This window comes from Triticum urartu, chromosome 6A, assembly GCF_056163025.1.
Source record: "Triticum urartu cultivar PI428250 chromosome 6A, HENAU_Tu73, whole genome shotgun sequence".
Taxonomy (NCBI): Eukaryota; Viridiplantae; Streptophyta; class Magnoliopsida; order Poales; family Poaceae; genus Triticum; species Triticum urartu.
The window spans coordinates 601,713,363-601,735,527 of record NC_141878.1 but is presented as its reverse complement, the minus strand read 5'-3'; positions in this window follow the sequence as shown (position 1 = coordinate 601,735,527).

Here is a 22,165-nt window from a genome sequence, read left to right as displayed (position 1 = left end):
AAATAAAAATTCTGACTATTTTTAAAATTTCCAATACTTTTAAAGGAAAAGAAAAACAATTTTGAATGTTTTAAAAAATAAAAGGAAAAACCAAAAAAGAAAACAAAAGTGGAACCGTCTGGAAGTTTCTTACAACTGAGATTTTGTTGAACATGTAGCTGCTAAATGGGCTAGCCCATCTCTCGATCGTTCGGCCGTGCGAATCCTCGACAGTTTGATACAGAATGCCTCAAATAGGGAGGCAAATCCTAAACAGCGCCCGCTGCGCCCGTTTTAGCTGTTTTCACTAACGGGCGCATACCCCTCAGCGACCTGGGCTTGGCCCATCTACGTTCTTTCTTCTGCTTTTATCCCGCAAGAAAAATAGAAATGCGTGGAAGGGATTCGTTCCCTCGACATCTTCTTTCAATGCAGGACGCAGTAACCAACCGGCCAACCACACCAGATATGTTTATTTGGGTCTTCTTCGCTATTTTGTTCATTATCAACTATTTTCTTCATTCTTCATTCTTTTTTCCTTTATCCTGTTCCTTTTTCTCCTTTGTTGGAACGGTTTTGTTCTTTTTATTTTTCTTTTTCTTTGTTAAATGCGTGATTTTTTTCAAAATCTGATGAACCTTTTCAAATTTGTGAATTGTTTTTCAAAATGGATGATCTTTTTTTCAAAATCGATGAACTCTTTTTTCGAAATCAATGATTTTTTTTTTCAAATTGATGAACTCTTTTTCCAAATCGATGAAATCTTTTTCAAAATTGATGAACTCTTTTTCCAAATCGATGAACTCTTTTCAAAATTGATGAACTCTTTTTCCAAATCAATGAACTTTTTTTCAAAACCGATGAACTCTTTTTCAAAACCGATGAACTCCTTTTACAAATCGATGAACTTATTTCCAAGTCGTTGAACTTTTTTTCAAAATCGATGAACTCTTTTCAAAACCTATGAATTTTTTCAATTCGATGAACTCTTTTCAAAATCGATGAACTCCTTTTCTTTTTGAACTTTTGTGAACAGATGAACTTTTTCGTATTCTTGCCTTTTATTTTAATACCAATTTTTTTAAAATATGTGAAGTTTCAATTTTTTTCCATTTACATTAAAAAACACATTTCCATAATAGTTTTGAAATAATTCGCGAATCAAAGTGCTACAGTAAACAATAGAAATGTGCAATTAATTGCACTGCCACGTATTCTTAAAAAAGTTCGCTCCCTGAATTGATCGCTACCATACAGTTGTTGTGGTGGTTTGCCAAGGTCCTACGTTTTAATAGTGGTGCGAGTTCGATCCTCCACATCGCTACATTTTCTGTTATTTTATCGCGCTGCCCACGAGCTAGCGAACGAAGATTTGCTGGGCCGGCCCAAGTAGCACCACCTTTGAGGAGCTCCCAATAGGGATTACCACCTCTAAGCGTAGTTTACTGCGCATCAGGTGATGCCGGACTCCTCAAAGTGCATGCAGGAAGGCGTGCACTTTCTGGTGGCCCGGGAGCATGCGCGTGTGGCCATCGATGACCCTGGCCCCAAGGCTCTTGTCACCCAAGAAGCCCACGAACCTATGAATGAAGCACATGTGTATTAATTTCAATTTCATAAAAAATGTGTGTTAATTTCAGGGCTTCTTTGATTCAAAGAAATTTTATTGGATTTATGGAGGGTTAGAACCCTTAGGAATTTTTCCTACATTGGTCATTTGGTTCGTAGGAATTTTTCTTATGGAATCTACTATATTTCATTGAAAATCTAGCATCCACTCCAACCACATTTTTCACATTCTTTGTTTTGCATGTGGATCAAACACTCTGTGCTAATCCTATGGGATTCAAGTGGGCATGCCACTCCAATCTTTTATTTTCACAATTCTCGTTTTGAGAATCGTACAAATCAAAGAGGGCCTCAGTGTTCATGGCCGATGACACGCAAGATAGAGCTTATGTATATGCGAGGAAATAAATAAAGGAGCGCCAACTTTGAGGGACACAAGACATCTTTACTTTACAAAAGTTTCAAGAAAGAGCCAAGGACCAGGAACATGAGAACTATTAGGTCACCAACACTAGTGTTGCTCAAGTTTCAATGATTTTTTAGCAGCAGTTTTTTCTCTAAAAAAAGCAATTAATTGCAATGAAATTCACGCTAGAATGTTCAGCCGTGTGTGTGTGTAGTGGAATTCATGCAACTGTTGGGCCGTCTGGGCTGGAGGCGGCTGGATGGCCATGCTTTTGCTATTTACTGTAGTGGACCACGAATTCATGCAACTAAGTGTTGTTGGCCTGTGAGCACCCTTTCAGGGTGTGTTTTTTTCGCAGTTCCCACCATAGCATTGTTCTTCCCCTTTAAGACATGCTAACTCTAGACATGCTGAATACATGCATTTACTGTTGTTTGGTACCGGTGTATGTGCTGTGACATACTGAATTGAGACTTTGTTTGGCATCTTGCATGTGTTTAGACATGTAGAACAATTTCAAATTTTGTATAATTTTTTTGAATGGTGGACAAAATTTGGAAAACCTGAACAAAAATTTAAACACATTTTGGATTCCAATTGTTTCAAAAAAATAAACAGATTTGGGAATTCAGATTATTTTGGAAATTAAAAAATACGAATTTTAAAAATATTGAAATAATTTTGAAATTCTGAAGATTTTTTTGAAAATTTAAACAAAATTTGAAATTCTGAACATTTTGGAAATTTAAACACATTTTGGAATTCCATTTATTTTAAAACTTAAACAAATATCGAAATTCTGAACATTATTTGAAAAACTGAACAAATTTTGAAATTCTGAGTATTTTTTAAAATTTAGAGAAGATTTGAAATTATGAAGATTTTTTGAAAATTTAAACAAATTTGAAATTCTGAACCTTTTTTAGAATTTAATCAAAATTAGAAATTCTGACATTTTTGGAAATTTAAAAAATTCTATTTTTTTGTAAATTGAAACAAAATGAAATTTTGAACATTTTTTGAGAATTTAAACAAATTTTGAAATTCTGAACATTTTTTTAGGGTCGGGGCGAACATGGTTGCCTCCATACACCCTATGTGGGCGTGCTCCAATCAGCATGGCTGATAGGCCTTTCAGCATGAGATGGACATAGTCGAGGTGAGCCTATACCGCCCCAGCCAAGCAGAAGGGCAGTTCTTCCACTCTGAGTGCATATAATCTATGCTACCAAGCATCTCCGGAAAAAGCCCCTACTGGCATTGATCGCTAACAACTCGGTTGTATCTGTCATAGTTGGTGATGTCAAATACTCCGGGCCAAAAACTGCTATCACAATCTTGCAGAACTTGTACATGGAGTCTATGCGTGTATTCGCTTATCCGGACATACTCATCAATGAGATCACCGGGAACTCCGTATGCAAGCATCCCAATAGTTGTAGTGCATTTCTGATAAGAGGAGAACCAATCTTTCCGAGGGCATCCTCCTTGGACTCGAAATAGTTGTCGTACGTCACCACCCTCTCTCGAATACGGTTGAACACATGTCTAGCCATATGGAAAGCGCGCCAGAATAGGTGGTGTTTGAAGAGCGGGTTAGGGGACTCGATGTAGTCCTGTCAGAGTAGGCAATTGCTGCTCTCTCGGTTGCGATTCAACGCCGGAGTATGCCCCGGGATCGAGCCAATATCGGCCAATGCCTACTATGTAGTCATGGACAACCAAAGCGGCAGCCACAATCTCCTCATCATCAAATGAAGAATCATCTGAATCACAAATAAAATTGTGGAAAAAGTACTTGTTGCCAAAGTTCATTTGTACTTTACGGGCAAACCAGCGAACAACGTGTGGATGTCGTTGAAGAAGCCATCCGGTAAAGAGCCTCGCGCCTCTACGAGACCATGTAGCGGGCCTGGAGGTGTGGAGGCGAACGTGGCGGCGTCCGACGAGCGAGGTAGCCGTGCTTGCATGCTGCGGACAGGTAAGGTGAGGGCGTGGTGGCATTGACGTCGGGGTGCTGAGACGGTGTCAAAAACGGTCCACCAAACCCCGAAGTAGGGGGCATCGAGGGGTAGCGTGCTGCTGGGAGAGGTGTGGGTGCGGGCAGGCGGCCTGGGCACCGGAACTAGGCGGCGGTGGCTATGGGTGGGAGGGCCGGGAGTGTTGATGGAAGGAAGGGGGAATGGCCAATGTGCCACCGATTGACGGGCCGGGAGGACAAGAGCGTTGCCTGTCAACGCCAACGCAAAACCTAACCCAAATTTGGGCTTGACATGGGTCGCGCGCGGACAACAAGCAGACGCTCGTCCATTTGGATCGCCGCGTTGGGCCGATTTTTATGGACGTTTCGATTCAAACGGTAGTGTAATTGCAACTCTTCCTGTATGTGTTGATTGTGCTCCCTTTCTCTTTGTTGGGTAATATAAGGCATTTCTGGCTTAAGCAGCAGTTTCTTGCTGTGCAACTCTTTGTACAGCTTCCAAGCTATCATTCAGAAAATGTGTGTTTCTTTCTGAATGATATGTAGCTATTCAAATCTATCGTTGTGGTTGGCTGTTTCTCCGGGCATCCCTAGATAACTACTGGATGCATCACCCTTCAGTTAGAGATTAGTTAGTACAAGTATGTGATCTGCAGGCAGTTATGTTTTTGCAACAGCAGATTTTACATTTTTTAGTTCTGACTAGATGTGTGATATCACATATACGCTCTTCTCGTATTTTCAGTGATTTGGGATGTTGTTATACATGATTACAGTCATTCATAGTCTTATCGCTGGTAAATATTCTACGTGACCCACTCTTGGAGTGCTACTCTCCGGATGATTATTTACGTCTCCTGTCTAATGTTGGAAAGGAGACTGTTTCCTGAATGAGCCGCATATGAAGATGATGTCGTTGGGCCTTGGAATCGCTACAAGTTGTCGTTGAAGCTCGCCGAGGATCATCCTGAACTCAGCGATAAGTAAAAAATGCATCAGGGCGCCAGACCTCTGCTTTTAGCTTTTGGGATATGTTACCCCTTAAAGAAGTTAGCTCCTAGCCCCGTCACATTTATGTAGTTTGCAATGGTGTGAATTTCAAGTTCTAGATCATCCTGGTTGGTTGTCATTCAAAACTGTATGTCGTCTCTCTAATTAGCCACAACCATTTTGCAGTCCAGGCATGTTAGAATCTCAGTTCCTTTTAAGATATGTGAAAGGAGCAAGCTATACAACAAATTTGACTAGAAACAATGCAGTCTCCAACAGAGTTGCTGCCTGGATCTGCTCCATCTCACGCACCCCCTTCGTCTTGGTTGGGTAATGCCATGCGTTTCTAGCTTAAGCTGTAGTTTTCTTGACGGGAAAACTCTTTGAGATGTACATCATCAGGCTGTCTTGAATTTTTGTTTCCTGGCCTCATGTACACATCAGTCTCTCTGTCTGTCTGTCTGTCTCTGCAGCTCAAAGGTTCAACCGTGCAACTGTTCCTGTGTCTGCTACTCTACTGTTTCCAAATGGGCTAGTGCCGTTACGAAAAAGCTAATTAAGATGCGAACCGTGACACTTGTATGTTATTTTCCTCCTCCTTTTTTCAGTGATACGTCTTGGTGATGTTGGCAAGGGGACGCTGTCTGTTTCCTGGATGAAGATGGCGCGGATGGATTCGGACCCATCCTGAACCCAGTGAGTTCAGCGCCAGCACTCAATCTCTTGGAGATAAGGCATTTGTACCAAATTTCCGCAGATGCTTCACTAGCAGATTGGATGCTTCGGTGCCCCTGCTGATATTGGACACAAGAAATTCTCTTGTTGAATGGGGTCAAGACTCAAGAGGGGCTGCTGCACTGCATGATGGTGCTGGACACTGCATAACTGGGGCTTCTATTGCTCGCATCAGTATGTCACCAAGCCAAAAAGCAGTAACCTCACCAAACATGAGAGTTGCTCCTGGCTCCTGCTCCTCATCCGATTTTGAAAACAATTTACAGAGTTTTCAGCTACATTCGCGTCAACAAGTACATTTTCTGCAGTGGACATTTCAAGTTTCAGCAGGCATGCCGATTCTGCTTGTTTCCACGAGGAGGGGGTCAACTGTGCCTGCAGGTGCTTACTCAGTTCTATCTTTATTGTTGCTGAGATGCAAGCACCTGCTGCTACTATTTCGAAATCGGCTACTACTACCCTACTGCCATTCGAGAAAGCTACTGTATTTAACATGCCAGCTGTAATGGCTCTTTCAACTGGTAGCAATTTGTATGCCATCTGGGTTGTTGTTTTCCTTCTTATTTTTCCAGTGATAGATCCTGGTGATGTTCGAACTGGATGAAGATGACGCCGATGGATTTGGGCATCGAAACCGCCACCAGATGTCCTTGAAGATCACCACAACCTGTCGTCGAAGATCGACAATGACGAGTAGGCAGTTAATGCATCGCCAGATCTCTCCCCAAGACAATTTTACACTAATTAATTTGGAAGTACTTAGAAGCCAAGAACATCAGAGTTGCCGGTTGCTGCTCCTGCTCCTTTTACGTACATACGCCAATATGCTGCACAATATGTCTTCAGCAAGAGTTGTAGCTTTATCCCTTGTCTCAGACATTCTTTCGGTGTGATGTGTGAACTGCGTGTGTTTGCACTGTGTGCGCATCTTCAGTAGGTCTTCAGCTGTTATCAATCCACAAAATTCTTCCCCATTTTTTTAAGGAAAAAACGGAACATTACCTAATTAATGAATTTAGACAGGGGCTCTTCTCGTTTTCTCAACGATTTGGCTCAAGTTATGCTTGGTCTTTTACAGTTACGTATATGTTTGCTATATGACTATATATCACTGTTAAAAAATCAGACACTCTCTCTCCGTGAAGATGATGCTGCTGGTTTTGGAAATAGCTAACAATCATTAGGAGCTGTACTCCAAAACTCACAAGGACCACCCTAAATCAGTGAAGGGCGAGTAATCATTCTGTACACATGATGAAGTAATGCAGTGCGCCAGGTTGCGATTTTATATCTCGAGGAGACCGGAGCATTTGTACAAAAGTTTCACTGTCAGATTCAGTTTAATTACAAGCACTATACTGGTGGAGGAGACATCTCTTGAGCTTTGTACAGCATCCAGGTTGTCGTTCAGACAATCTATGTTTGTTCTGGTTGTTGTTTCTCCCGGCGTCTGTTGCACGCTTGATCCTCCAGTCAGGTGCCGGCAGTTGCTTAAACGGGATGAAGCCATTTTCTTCTTGGCTAGTTATTTCCTTGTGCGAGCTTGTAATGCCGCAAACTAGACATCAAGGAAGTTTGGATATTGACAGCATGTCATGTCCTAAACCGAGTCCCCACAAAGAACAAAGAGATAACTCCATTTGAGGAATGGGAGAAGAAAAGGTTAAAACTCTCTTATCTGCGAACATGGGGTTGTTTGGCGAAAGTTAATGTTCCAATTTCAAAGAAGCGGAAGCTTGGACCAAAGACTGTGGATTGTGTTTTCCTGGGATATGCTTTTCATAGCATTGGCTATAGATTCTTGGTTGTAAAATCTGAGGTACCTGACATGCATGTCGGTACGATCATGGAGTCGAATGATGCGACTTTCTTTGAAGATATCTTTCCCATGAAGGATATGGCTACCTCGTCTAATCAGGAGATGCCTAGTTCATCGAATCAGAAACTAGTCACAATTACCGAACCTGCCATTTCGATGGAACACTTTGAAAATTCTCTGGAGGAGAACAATGAAGTTCCTACTAGGAGCAAGAGACAAAGGACTGCAAAGTCCTTTGGTGATGATTTTCTTGTGTATCTCATAGATGACACTCCCAGTTCTATTTCAGAGGCCTATGCATCTGAAGATGCTGACTACTGGAAGGAAGCGGTTCGTAGCGAGATGGATTCCATCTTGGCGAATGAAACTTGGGAGATAACTGGTCGTCCTTATGGGTGCAAACCTATAGGATGCAAATGGGTATTCAAGAAGAAGCTTAGGCCTGATGGTACTATTGAAAAGTACAAGGCTCGGCTCGTGGCTAAGGGTTATACCCAAAAAGAAGGTGAAGACTTCTTTGATACTTACTCACCTGTGGCTCGACTGACCACTATTCGAGTTCTACTTTCACTAGCTTCCTCACATGGTCTTCTCGTCCATCAAATGGATGTTAAGACTGCTTTTCAAAATGGAGAGTTGGATGAGGAAATTTACATGGAACAACCAGATGGGTTCGTATTAGATGGTCAGGAAGGGAAAGTGTGCAAGTTGCTGAAGTCTTTGTATGGACTTAAGCAAGCACCCAAGCAGTGGCATGAGAAGTTTGAAAGAACTTTAACCGCTGCAGGCTTCATTGTAAAAGAAGCTGATAAATGTGTGTACTATCGCCATGGTGGGGGCGAAGGAGTTATTCTTTGCTTGTAAGTTGATGACATACTGATTTTCGGAACAAATCTGAATGTTATTAAGGAGGTCAAGGATTTCCTATCTCGTTGTTTTGAGATGAAGGATTTAGGAGTTGCTGATGTCATTCTGAACATCAAGTTGTTGAGAGACAATGATGGTGGGATTACATTGCTTCAATCTCACTATGTGAAAAAGATCTTGAGTCGCTTTGGCTATAGTGACTGCAAGCCCTCTCCAACACCATATGATGCGAGTGTGTTACTTCGAAAGAATCAAAGAATTGCTAGAGATCAATTGAAATATTCTCAGATTATTGGCTCGCTTATGTACTTAGCCAATGCTACAAGACCTGACATCTCTTTTGCTGTTAGCAAACTGAGTCGGTTTGTCTCAAAACCAGGAGATGTGCATTGGAAAGCTCTAGAGTGAGTTTTGCGTTATTTGAAAGGCACTGAGAATTATGGAATTCACTACACTGGGCACCCAAAGGTGCTTGAAGGGTATAGTGACTCAAACTGGATCTCAGATGCTGATGAGATAAAGGCCACAAGCGGTTATGTATTCACTCATGGAGGTGGCGCTGTTTCTTGGAAGTCTTGCAAGCAGACCATCTTAACGAGGTCAACAATGGAAGCAGAACTCACAACACTAGATACATCTATGGTCGAAGCAGATTGGCTTCGCCGGCTCTTGAATGACTTGCCGGTTGTTGATAAACCTGTACCGGTATCCTTATGAACTGCGACAATCAAACTATGATCACGAAATTGAGCAGCTCAAAGGATAACATGAAGTCATCAAGACACGTTCAGAGAAGGTTAAAGTCTGTCAGGAAAATGAGAAACTCCGAAGTTATTGCATTGGATTATATCCAAACATCTAAAAATCTGACAGATCCTTTTACTAAGGGTCTATCACGTAATGTGATAGATAATGCATCGAGAGAGATGGGTATGAGACCCACAATATGAGTTGTTCATATTGGTAACCTATTCTTTATGATCGGAGATCCCGTGAATTAGATGTGGAAGACAAGTTGTTGATCAACTGAGAGGAGAGTATCCTTACTATTAACAATACCACTTCATGAAGATGCAGTACTCTCCTAAAACTGCATGGCAGGTTGATGTATATCTTAATGTGTTCTGAGTGGCTCATTTAAGCAGAGGTGTTGTCCTGCAGAACATCTTTTGAAGAACACACCTATATGAGTCTGATTGTCAAACGTCGCAATCTATGAGAGTAGGGTTCTTTTTAGTAAACTCATAAAAGGTCTCGGAGTATGACGCATAAGCTCCACCCGCGGGGAAGACCCACGGTAGCCACGTATCGGTCAAGGCTTTATGTGAAGCTAGATTCGAATAAAACTTGCAGTTCAATGCCCAGTTCACTGTCCAAGTTGCTTACTAGTGTAGCATAGAGTTTTAGGTGGAAGTTCAACTTAACAGTCTCCACTGCAGTACCGGTATATAAAACAGTGTTTTGGAACCAAAGGAAAATTTTGTGTGCCTCTGGGATCTGGTGGGGGATTGCTGGAATTTTGTCTATTTTGGGCCTAGCCCAGTAGCAGTTTCAGAAATTCCTAATAAATCCTAGAGGCCCACGCAGCCCATTCGTGCAAGGCAAGAGATGGAACTAAAGTTTAGTCCCACAGTGCTACTTTAGAGGGAGTTGGACCTCTTTATAAGGGAGGTTCTTTACCCACTTGTATGAGTATGAGAACAAGAGGGACATCCACGCGCGCTCCTCCTCCGCCGCCCGCCTCGCCGCGCCGCGGGTTGCGGGAGTGAGCCGAGCCGATGTCTAAATTTTTGCCACGCACTACGGGTATACGAAAGGTCAAACAGAAGCTGAAAAGATTTTTGCAAAAGTGGAGTTCGAATGCGAACGGTGCAGCCCTTCGGCTGCTGGCTGTTCGCTTCATCTCCGTCTCTTCGTTTCGCCTCCCGTCGCTGCCCTCTCGCCTCCTTCTCTTGCGCCTATAAAAGGGAGGTCGCTCATCTCAGAGAGGCGTACCAGAACTTCTTCTTCCTCTCGCCACCGGTTCCATTCTCTGAGCTGCTGCAGTCTTTCTCATCCCGGCTTGCGGCGTGCACCGCGAGTCGGGACAGTAGGCCTCCGAAACCGCACCACTTTGAGTCATGTACGGGAGAAGGGTGATAAGGTTTTTGGGGAGCGCTCCGCGCGACTACTGACTTCTTCATCACGGACTCCGACGACTACTTCCTCGACGCCGACAACCTCATCGACGACATGGCTGGAGAGGATGTCGACCCCAAGTCCAGTGCTTCTGCTGCTGTTGTCCCGTACGTGTTCTTGTCCTTTCTGTTAGGTGTCCTGCTACAGTTCTTGGCTCTAGTTTCTGCCCTATATATGTTAGGTTCTATGTCGTCTAAGCAACTTCATCTACTGTCTGTTCTAGATGTGTTTAGCTCAAGTTCATATATGCATACGCTGTTTACCTTCTCTCTGTCAGATTGCATGACTTGCTTTATATTTGCTATATTAGTCATGCTTTATCTAGTATTTCCATTAGCAAAATTATTTTGTAAATTGCTCATATTTCCAACAATTTCTCCACTCCGCTGATCGGCATATCGGATCCACCATCTCTTCGGGTGGAGGAAGCTTGCATCACGATCAAGATCCAGAGCGAGCGAGTCCGGTGCCCACAAGCCACCGTTGAGATCCGCCGTGGGCTGCGATTCCGGCGTTGGAGACCCGCCCCTCGTCGGCGGCGAATCTCTAGGCCGCCCCGGTGGTTGGGGCAGTCCCTCGCCATCGCCACTCCCGTCGCCACCGTCTCCTTCCGTCACCCATTGGGCCATCAGGTCACCCCGTCTGAATCTCATTTTTCTATGCACTCTGTTAAAAACTATATTTCTGAACAATTTCTCATGGAAATATCTTAGGTCCCACTGCTGATATACATGTCACAAATAGATCTTTTGCAACTATTAGAAATAAAATCATTGTACATGAAGTGGTTCCTAACTCAAATGAGTTTAATAGAGTCGTACAATGTTTCTTGTATATCTTCTCCATCGTAGAGTCTTGATGGAATTTGAACTTATTACACACACACACACACACACACACAAGGGCCTAATTGTTGCATGAGGCAGAAGACGTGTGTGATGAACTCACCACCTGTGGTAAGTTGCCGGGAATGGAAAGCACCTCCACAACGAGGCGCGATGTAGTAAAGCATTTCCACCCACACTGCGCTGACAAGGTCCCAGCAGTCACCTTCGGCTCTGTGGATATCAATGAGCTCCTGGGCCACGTCAAATGCACTAGGCAATAACTGAGAAGTGATAGCTTTCAACGAGTTCTTGAGAAGTTGCATCTGAGTTGCTTGTTCCCTGGGAGTACCCTGGCCTTCTCTGTTAGCTTCAAATGCCTCCATGATAGCTTCCTTCTCACCCAGATGAAGATGCTTTGGTAAAACGAACTTCATTTCCGTGTGGGCTTTGTCGTGCAGGATCTCTGTGCTGGGTGTAAGCATCACACGACACTTGAAGACAAGATACATGCTATAATTTGATAGCTCTGTGCTCATCTTCCTCATTGTTTGCCGATCAGAACTGATGCTCTTGTTGTCTTGAAAGTATAATACGTCTGTTGCAATGTGCAAGATGAGGACGCTTGTTGGGAGATCCAAATCATTGATGACCGAGTTTAGAGGTGTTTCTAGCCTTGCGGAAACTGAATCTGTATGTCTGTCCCTCCATTGTGGATGTCTGTCCATCCATTTCCCAAGTGCTAATTTACCGTGGGTGCTTGCAAAGTTCCAGTCTTGTTCCCTGGTTCCAAAGGCCAACAGTTTGTCTAGGACAAACTTCTTGAGATCTTGGGTAATGGGGATGTGGGATATACTGTCATCTACTAGATATTTTCCAATCCTTTGGTGCACAAACGACATGATGCATGTAGTATCTTGATGTCTGGTGAGACTTGTGGTCATGTTGTACTGCCCAAGCATTTCGGACCATTGGTTTGTTGCACACTGAAATATATCCGTGCTGGACACACAGGGTAGAATAGACATGAAGAGAGATGCCACCTCCAAGATTATGGCCCCTATCAGCAATATGTAGGACACGGTGACATCAGCTCGGCTGTGCAGTTGGCCCTTTTCAACAACCTTGAATAACACCAGCGCTGTCGAGACTGAAAGTAATGGAAAGAGAAGGAGCAACGTGCAGAGTAGAAAACCAACAGAACGGACAAATATATCACACAGGAATGAAGACCAATTCTCGTGGTCAGGTCCGTCCGATAATTTTTCAGATAGAAATTCTATGTAAAGAGTACGAATCGGTGCCTTGGTGTAGAGCCGTTCATAATTATGAACGAGTTCTGCACTGACATAATTATATACTCTGTAGCAGTCTTCATTGGATTTCAACCCTTGGAGTAAGCTTAATATATACTGTTCTTCAATTTCAGAAATAAGCTCATCATTGGTTGTGTTCGCACACGAACACGTCACCGTGTACCCTCGACGCCGGGGGTGATGCACCGCAGCTCACGTCGAAGGAGACCTGCCGGAAGCGCGGTACGCAAGACAAACCGGCGGGCGCTTTTGAGGACCCGAAACCCCACACGCCCGGGAGGGACCCCGTCAGGGCGCGTAGCGGCTATGGGCTGCCCTAGGTCGACCTGATCGCCCCTAGGGCCTCGAGGTTCGCCGCCCTACAATGAAGAAGAACGAACGAAGAACGAGGAAGAAGAAGAACAAGGGAGAAGGAAAAGTAAAGGTAAAAGATGTAGATAGATTTGTTCGATTGTGTGTTATTTCAATCGGCCGCCACCCCCAACATATATAAGAGGCGGCTGGACTTCCCGTACAAGAAAAGGACTAAAAATTCCGTCCAAAACATCAAAAACCCTAACCTAACTCGGACAGGAATCTTTGGCAATTTTCGGATCAATCTCGGTCTCACCGATTAGTTTTTTTCGGTCCCACCGAGTGAACGTTGCAAACTTTCTGTAACTTTCTGTAATTTTTCGGATCAACTCGGTCTCACCGAGTCAATCAACTCGGTTGGTCCGAAATGACTCTGCAGCTTCTGTTTCTGACCTTGTTTTGTCTCCACAGGTTGCATACGAACTTGGATTAAGATGATTTTTATATCAAAATCTATCGTTTCGACGAGACGCACAACTTTCATGTTGAAACAGTTTCCATCAGAGGCCATATTGATTGAGTTTTATGCATTTCTTTACTCTGGTGTCAACATAAGCATCTCTGAACTTGTCATAACTTTTGAGTTCGAACTCCGTTTTGGACCATCTTCATATCCATCTTGATCTTCTCGAAGAGAGACATTCCAAGGTGACTTCCAATCATAAGTTTGAATTGGTCTTGATATAACCTATGCTAATTTTATGACTGTGCCAATTTTGAGCGTCAACACATGCCCCCCTGTTTTTCGCATAGCTAGCGTGCCGAAAAATAACTTGTACCATGTTGGTTCTAAGGACGATGCCAACACTCCATCGGCCATTTATTTTTCTCAGGGCGATAATTATTTATCGGCCATCTTTGTGCTAAGGGCGATAATCGTATATCGGCCGTTGCCTACTTAGGCTTCCTGCCACACACTCGGGTGGTACTTCTTCAAATATTTGCCATTGAGAGCTCGAGGTAACAATGCCCGCTGTATTGATTCCACCAAATATGAATTTCCGGGAACAACTCTTGTAATCCTAAAAGGACCTTCCCAACTTGGAGACCACTTCCCGAATTTTCTATCTCTTGAACCAATCGGTAGAATCACTTTCCAGACGAGATCACCAACTTGAATTCTTCAACTTGACTTTCTTATTGTAAGCCCTTGCCACCCTCAACTTATCTCTCTCTATGGCATTCAAAGCAGCCAAACATTTATCAGCAACCTCATTAATGTTGTCCATCATCAAGTTATAGAAGTCTATTGCCGATAAATCATTTTGTTTGGCTATTCTCAAAGCATTCAAATTTACTTCCACTGGTAAAACAGCATCTTGACCATATACTAGCTCATATGGAGTCACTTTCGTAGCACCATGCCTTGAGATTCTATGTGCCCATAATGCCTCAGACAACAACTCATGCCCTCTCCTTGGATTATCCTCAACCTTCTTCTTGATGAGCTTGATTAAAATTCTATTGCTAGACTCAGCTTGTCCATTGGCTTGGGCATAATATGGAGATGAATTGAGCAATTTTATGTTATAAGATTCGGCAATTCTCTAACTTGGTGTGACATGAAAGAGGAGCCTTGATCTGTAGTCAATGTTTGAGGAATGCCGAATCTATGAATAATGTGCTCGGTTATGAATTTTATCACCTCCGTATGTGTCATGTTCTTGAGAGGTACTACTTCAGACCATTTAGTGAAATAATCGGTTGCCACCAATACGAACCGATGCCCCTTTGAGGAAGATAAAGTCTAAACCCCATCCTCTGAAAGGCCACGGCTTGATAATGGGATGTAACATAGCAGCAGGAGCCAACTGAATATCACCAAATTTTTGACAAGCTTCACACCCTTTATAATATCACAAATGCCTTCATGTACCTCTCCCATAGCAACTCTTGCTTGGTCCTCATCCAAGCACTTTAAGATAACATCATCAACTGTTCGGCGATAAAGATCATCATCCCTCATAGTATATTTAAAAGCCATACGCCGAACAGCCCTGTCCACCCTTTCACTCGGATTACGTAAGTAAGCAACAATGGGCTTCCTCCAGTCGGAATTGTCACCTGCACTAGATTTTTTGTTAATGACCGAATCAGTGGGTTCTGGTTCGGCCTCTTCTATACTGGTAAGACAAGACATCGGACTTTGAGAAATATGAAACATGCCATGATCAACATGGTATCCAGATGCTTGCTGTGCCAACTCATTTGCTTTCCAGTTGTCATGTCTAGATATATGTGCAATGCTAAAACAATCCAAAGTAGAGATTATATCTAGACATTTATCAAGATAAACATTAAGTGATTCGTCCAAACACTGAAAGACTCTGGATATTTGCTGCACCACTAGTAACGAATCACCATAAGCCTCAATATATGTAACACCTATATCAAGTAACATCTCTAGGCCGAATAACAATGCTTCATATTCGGCTTGATTGTTTGTGCAAAAATATTCCAAGCGGCATGAGGCTTCAAAAATAGCACCATGAGGAGATATGTAAACAATACCAACACCTTGGCCATTGCTACAAACTGAACCATCAAAATATAATCTCCACGGTACTAATGAGACAAGGTTTATATCAATGTCATACTTGTCATCAATCCGATGTTCAACAATAAATTTAGCAATGATTTGGCCTTTCATGGATTTTAGAGATTCATAAGCCAAATCATATTCAATCAAAGCATAAGCCCACTTGCCAATTCTACCACTAAGAATTGGCCTATGCAACATGTATTTAATGACATCGGTTTGACAAGCTACTATACAAGCACTCCGCACTAAATAATGTCTCAATTTTGTGCAAGCATAATATAAGCATCGACATAGTTTCTCAATAAATGTATACCTTGTCTCGCTCTCCAATCAAACTAAGGACGATGTTAGAATACTACACCGGCCATGCATTGACATACTCTTAGGACGATAGATAAATATCGGCCATTACCATGTAAACTTCATTCAAAGCACATATAGCCGAAATAAACAAATGAAATGACAAATCAAGTATTTCGGCCCTTTGGATCAGCAACAAACTTGTAGCTAATCAAATATATAGTGACTTGGTAATACCCTCTCATGACGTAAGAAATTATATTGCATCCATGGATTAAAATAAGCCCATCGAGGGTTACCAATCATACCCTGATGACGAATTCCATGGCATAGGCGTTAACGGTATAGTTGAAGAATATGGATAATGTGTAGACCAAAGATGTTGAAACCTTTGGCTTGGTCCTTCATAGTTTTTACTCTTTTCCTTCTTCACTTTTGCCGCACTTCTTGTAATGGAGGCTTGCACATAATTCTTATTTTGAGCACTTCCTTTGGGAACCCATGCCATGTTCCTTTCTTCAAGTTCTTGTGCACTAAGTTTGTATAATTCCCTCTTTTTCCAATACGATAAGCCCAGTGGGCATCTCGGCTGTGATTCTGTTTTGACCAATGGCAATTCCTTCTTGACCTTGTGCACTCTCAACTTTTTTTCTTCAGATTGGCACTTTGACTCTCAATAATTGGTTGCTTCGTCTCATTGCCTTTTGTAGCCAATGTCAACACTTTAATTGGCTCTTTATTATTTGAGATCAAATCTGCAGTAGCACACTTACGACCATCTCTTTTCACGCGGTAGACTTGCTTGACCACCTCTTTCTTCATCCTTGAGCTCTGGACCGATTCCTTATGATTGAAACGGTCTTTAACATGTGATTGTTCAGATATTGATTTTCTCGGAGCTGCATAATATTGGTGAGATGATCTAAAATAAGATGGAGAATGTGCCCTTGTATCATACCCGTCCCATCATGGATATGGATCTATATGAGCATAGGGAGGCATCCACAGCATTGGCATTGGCGGCCCAAAATAAGGATATAAATATGTTGCATTAAAATTCTCACTTTGCCAATACCGATCCTCATATTTGCGCCTTGGGGGTGATCTTGGTTTCTTTGCCTGATTGGGCCGATAAGCATTCTTCTCTTCACTCTTCTTTTGATATTTCGCCAATAGTTCAGCAAAGGTGATTTTTGATCTTTTACACTTGCGCTTATTTCGGTCTTTGTTTTCTTTTGGTTTGCTTTCATCGATCGTTGGATTTGCTTGCTGCCCCCCAGTCCTTGGCGTCTCCATTGTAGCTTCGATGGAATTCTCACCCTCAAGATTATGTTCATTATGCTCTTCAACAATTTCTTTACTTGAAAGCTTGATCCCATCACCTGCAGTTTTTACCTTCTCTTTAAATGGATCGGCTTGAAGCAGCCGATGCAAAAACTTTTTGCCATTGGGACCAATCGGAATAGACTGGTCATCTCTTGGTGTTTCAACAAACTTCAATCGTCCTTTTTCAATGGCCGATTTAACTATTTGACGAAACATGTTGCAATCCTCAAAATTATGCTTGGACGAATCATGCAACTTACAATACATTCGTCCTTGGATTGATGGCTTAACATGGTGATCAAGAATTTTAATGTAATTATTTTTCAGCAACAAATCAAATATTTGATCACACATGCTTGAATTGAAGGTATACTTCTTGTTTTCTAGCCGATCTTGCTGTGAGAACGGCTTTGGAATTAAGCAAACGAATGGTTCAGATTTTGCATCACACCATTCGGCTATGCATTGTGTTTTGCACTCTATCTCCGATGTCTTTGGGTAAGATATTATACTAGCATCGATTTTCTCAACAGAATTTAATCTTGGCTTTAAATTTCTAAAACGAAAATAGTTAGAACACACATGTCTCAATTGAGACCAAGTGCAAGCCAAGTATGAAATAAGCAAAGCTACCCAAATAGATATGAACTTTAGATAAAGCAACGGGGAAAGCTTTGGCTGTAATAATAAGTCACTACCGGTCTTTATAAATGGCGTAATGGGTTGACCGATATGCTCAATAACAACTTTATTGCTAACAAGTAAATTACCCTTCTTCATTGGTCTTTCAAAATTACTTATGAGGATTTTTCTAACAGATGCATCAACAATAAAGTCCTGACCAAATCTGAAAATAGGTAAATTACTTGCTAAACATACCTCTTCAAATATGTTGGGAGAGCACGATGGTGATGTGACTTGAACAATATCTTGCTCCGCCTTTGGATGGCTCCCCAACGCCTCTTCATCATCTTTTTCTTGATTCCATGCATCATTACATTGAAAAATTTTGTCGGCCAAACTTTGTTCGGCTACTTGTTCTTGTCCTTGAAGTTCATCAATTTCTCTGGCACGAAACTCATAGGGCAGGAAGTAGGTTCCATTAACTCTGGAAAAATCAAGTATGGTCGCTTTGCTAGGCTTGCCATGCCCTTTCTCAATAATGCTTGCCTCTTTGCATTTGATGGATTCGGAATATATACTTCTTGATTCGGCTCTTTTAATCGGAGCACTTTCATGTTCTGAATCATCTTTCTTTACATTGCTTCTACCAATTGGCAATGCTTCTTTCACTTGAGCCAATTCTGTTTCTTTTTGTTTCTGGCGGCTAGCGGCAAAATTGGCTTTAATCTTTTTCTCAATTTCAGCCCACTTCGGATACGATTGCCCCCCAATGCTTTTAGATTCTTTCGGCAATGGCACATGGGTGTTGCCGAAACTTTGCAATTGTGTAGGGGCTGTATAATATGATGTAGTACTAGGTGAAGGCATATGCATTGTTGTAAAACCATATTTTTGCTCGCCAATCTTATCAATTGGCAAGGATTCATCTTCTTGCAAAACTCTAGCTTTTATTGCGGCATAATCAGGAAATAGCCCCTTTTCATGTTGTTCAAGGCAAAGAGCACTAATCCTCTTATTTTGGGCTAAACTCTTCAATGCAGCCACTACTACCTCATCTTCTACAATATTGGGCACAACCTCTCCTGTAAAATTTACATTTATTCGGCTATGACCAGGAAGGTGTGAAGCCGAATTATGAACATCTACAGTTGTGTATGGTGCTGAAAAATTACTGAGATGGGGTGTAGCATATGACGGTTGAGAGTAATTGGCCGAATAGCTAGTAGTATCATGGCCGATTCTCCCATCCATCGGCAAGGTTGTATTCACATATTGCAAATTAGTTGCCGATGAATAAAAAGGTGAAACACTTTCTTGTATGCTATTGGAAATTTTAACATGAGGTGTTTCAAATTGATTAACCAAACCCATCATGTTGTTCATCGGCATATGGAATTGTGGGGTTGCCGATGCATGAGAGTTTGGATACATATGTTGTACGTTGCTAAAATCATAAGAATTTGAAGCATGAAGATTGCTTTGCATCGGCCCTTGCGCATAATTAGATGCATGATTGATAAAACTAGGGCTAGCCGATACATTATGCTCATTAGGTGATTCAGCAACAACATATGGATTATTTGCATCTACAAAGGGGAATTGGGTATTCATATTACCTTTGTAGATTGTAGCAACTTGATGACGATCTCTTCGTAGCAAGAACGGGCTGGAGACCGTTCAAAACTTCGTCCCCAGCGGAGTCGCCAAAAAGTGTGTTCGCACACGAACACGTCACCGTGTACCCTCGACGTCGGGGGTGATGCACCGCAGCTCACGTCAAAGGAGACCTGCCGGAAGCGCGGTACGCAAGACAATCCGGCGGGCGCTTTTGAGGACCCGAAACCCCACACGCCCGGGAGGGACCCCGTCAGGGCGCGTAGCGGCTATGGGCTGCCCTAGGTCGACCTGATCGCCCCTAGGGCCTCGAGGTTCGCCGCCCTACAATGAAGAAGAACGAACGAAGAACGAGGAAGAAGAAGAACAAGGGAGAAGGAAAAGTAAAGGTAAAAGATGTAGATAGATTTGTTCGATTGTGTGTTATTTCAATCGGCCGTCACCCCCAACATATATAAGAGGCGGCTGGACTTCCCGTACAAGAAAAGGACTAAAAATTCCGTCCAAAACATCAAAAACCCTAACCTAACTCGGACAGGAATCTTTGGCAATTTCCGGATCAATCTCGGTCTCACCGATTAGTTTTTTTCGGTCCCACCGAGTGAACGTTGCAAACTTTCTGTAACTTTCTGTAATTTTTCGGATCAACTCGGTCTCACCGAGTCAATCAACTCGGTTGGTCCGAAATGACTCTGCAGCTTCTGTTTCTGACCTTGTTTTATCTCCACAGGTTGCATACGAACTCGGATTAAGATGATTTTTATATCAAAATCTATTGTTTCGACGAGACGCACAACTTTCATGTTGAAACAGTTTCCATCAGAGGCCATATTGATTGAGTTTTATGCATTTCTTTACTCTGGTGTCAACATAAGCATCTCTGAACTTGTCATAACTTTTGAGTCCGAACTCCGTTTTGGACCATCTTCATATCCATCTTGATCTTCTCGAAGAGAGACATTCCAAGGTGACTTCCAATCATAAGTTTGAATTGGTCTTGATATAACCTATGCTAATTTTATGACTGTGCCAATTTTGAGCGTCAACGGGTTGGAGTATCTGATACCAGCGAATACTCGCTTACTCCAAATCTTGTCGAATCGGGATTAACCATGTCCTTAAATCTTTGGGCCAACTTATCCCGATGAACATGAGAACCAAGGACCGCCAATTCAGTATTATACGCATAATGTCTCAAATGATCCGATGAATACTGATTGATCCTTGTTGGGCTGGCTCTGTAAAGGCACAAGGTACGTTCAGCATACTTAAGGCACCCACAGACAAAGATGAGCACCATGGCATACAGGAGGCGCCTATCCGGCCAACTAGTCCTGGAGACGACGTAGCCAGCTGCAGCAACTTGGGTGACCAGCCCCAAGAGGTGGCGCCTCCATAGATCGTTGTCCTGCATGGAGAAGGCAGTCACGGTATCCTGCCCACCCAGGTGGAGGAGCACAAACGGCGCCCAGAAGAAGAGAAGTTGATGCTGGGGTCCGTTGGCATGCAGAGCCAGATGCCCCAGCACAAAGATGGCCACGGAGTCGGCTGATAAGTAGACCAGCCATAGCAGTGACGTGAGTACGTGTGACGTGCTGTGCCTCCGCATGCCTGCTGCCAAGAAGAGAAACACTTGTAGGCCAAAGCTTACAAGCATTAGGCACTGGATCTGCCATTCGTCCCAGAGCTTCCCCAGTGATGAAGAGTCCAAGCTGAAGCACCAACAAGCAAACACAACAGTACTGTATTTTAGTCGTCCACACTCATGACTTGGTTGGAGAAAGACACGGATTAATTAGCACAAGACAAAGAACAACACTCTACTTCTTCCGTCTCCGAAAAAGCTTATTAGAAATTTTGTCCCAAGTCAAACTGTTTATTAATGTTTGTAAAATAAACAGTTTAATTGTATACAAGCTCATCTAAACTGCTTACTTGGTATGCATGATGCTTCATATGATACCACCCACTGCAACCCGACTCATACAATTACTCCAATGGATGGTATTTATAGATTGTCCATTAGGAAGTGAGAGCACAAATGTTATTCTCTCTTTTTCACCTTGAAGCTTGTTCAAAGGTTGTGGTTAATTTACATATAACTTTGCTTTCTCTCCTCAATTATGTAATGCCACATTATCATATGCAGCTTTTGGAGATGCCCTAAGATACCAACTTATAGTAATATGCACTATATATAAGGGTAGTATCATATGCATGATATTAGTGTATGATACTCCTCACTACGAGCTACTAAAGTTAGTACAAAGTCGAGTCATCTATTTTGGAACGGAGGGAGTAGGAGACTAGTCACACTGGATCTAAGAATTAATTACAGTACACATGGAAATGAGTTAAGAAACGTATCTCCACTAAAACATACAATTATCCCATCTCCCTTATTTGATTATCGTGTCACATCAACATTTGGTTTACGAAACCGTGCTAATGCCGGCATGCCGATTTGGCAGTACCAAGGCACGGGTTCGTGAAAAATCTGGCGTTTGGAAACTGCCTATCAGTATTTGATGATAATCCGTACAATTTTTTTTTCATGTATACATGGAGCTAGGAGTGCCTCTGTGAACATGGCTATGTTAAGTGGTCCATGCAGGCAAATGTCCATACTCTTTGGTCGGGTTTATAAACCAGGAATGAACTTTTAGGTCTTTAATTTAACTGACAAAACATGTATAATATTCTGCATAAAATATGTATTCAAAATTTCATTTGATGACGAG